Raw genomic sequence first — 833 nt, 5'->3', positions numbered from 1 at the left:
GTGAATCTGAGAGGCGAATATGTAGAACAAAATCATAATTAACCGATCCTCCTGTATTTTCTTTTACCCAAAGCGAGAAACTTTTCAGCACCCACTCGTGTGTGTATGTATATGTATATGTATATATTTATATACATATATGCCACAGAACCTGCACGCACACACGCACACACACACACACATATACATACACATACACACTCATATATTTCATGGCTCCGCTTACCCATAGCGATCCTGATGACCAGTTGTTAAAACTCAATGCGCATATGCAAGTTATATTGGATGTACAAATAAATACTCGCTACTAAAAGCTGCTTCCGTCGCTAATAACTAATTTATACTCAGCCCGCCATCTTTCTATGACATCATGGGTTAATCAGTGTTGAACGATATCGATTTGATAGTATTTCGATCTGCCATTTAGTGGGCGAGTGTCTGTTCCTTAGGAGACAAAAATTACGCTGAAATCACGTGATAGAAATCACGTCGCATTCTCCGGCGTTGACGAAGTTTCTCCAACCGATATAATTTGTGCAATTTTTAACTTCTATTCTAGATGATTTCTAAGGACGATTACTGCTCCTTACAGCGTTTAAAATAGCGCATCCATATGTATGTATGTATGTATGTATGTATGTATGTATGTATGTATGTATGTATGTATGTATGTATGTATGTATGTATGTATGCATGTGACTTTGTTTTTCTCATTGCTTGACAATAAGTAGTAGGGGCGATTTGTTTGACTAAACTATCTAAGGTGGTGCCTCAGCATGGCTGCAGTCCAATGACTGAAACAAGTATACGATAAAAGATGCATACACACACAT

Source organism: Octopus bimaculoides, chromosome 20, assembly GCF_001194135.2.
Source record: "Octopus bimaculoides isolate UCB-OBI-ISO-001 chromosome 20, ASM119413v2, whole genome shotgun sequence".
Lineage (NCBI taxonomy): Eukaryota > Metazoa > Mollusca > Cephalopoda > Octopoda > Octopodidae > Octopus > Octopus bimaculoides.
Note: the sequence above shows the minus strand (reverse complement) of the source record.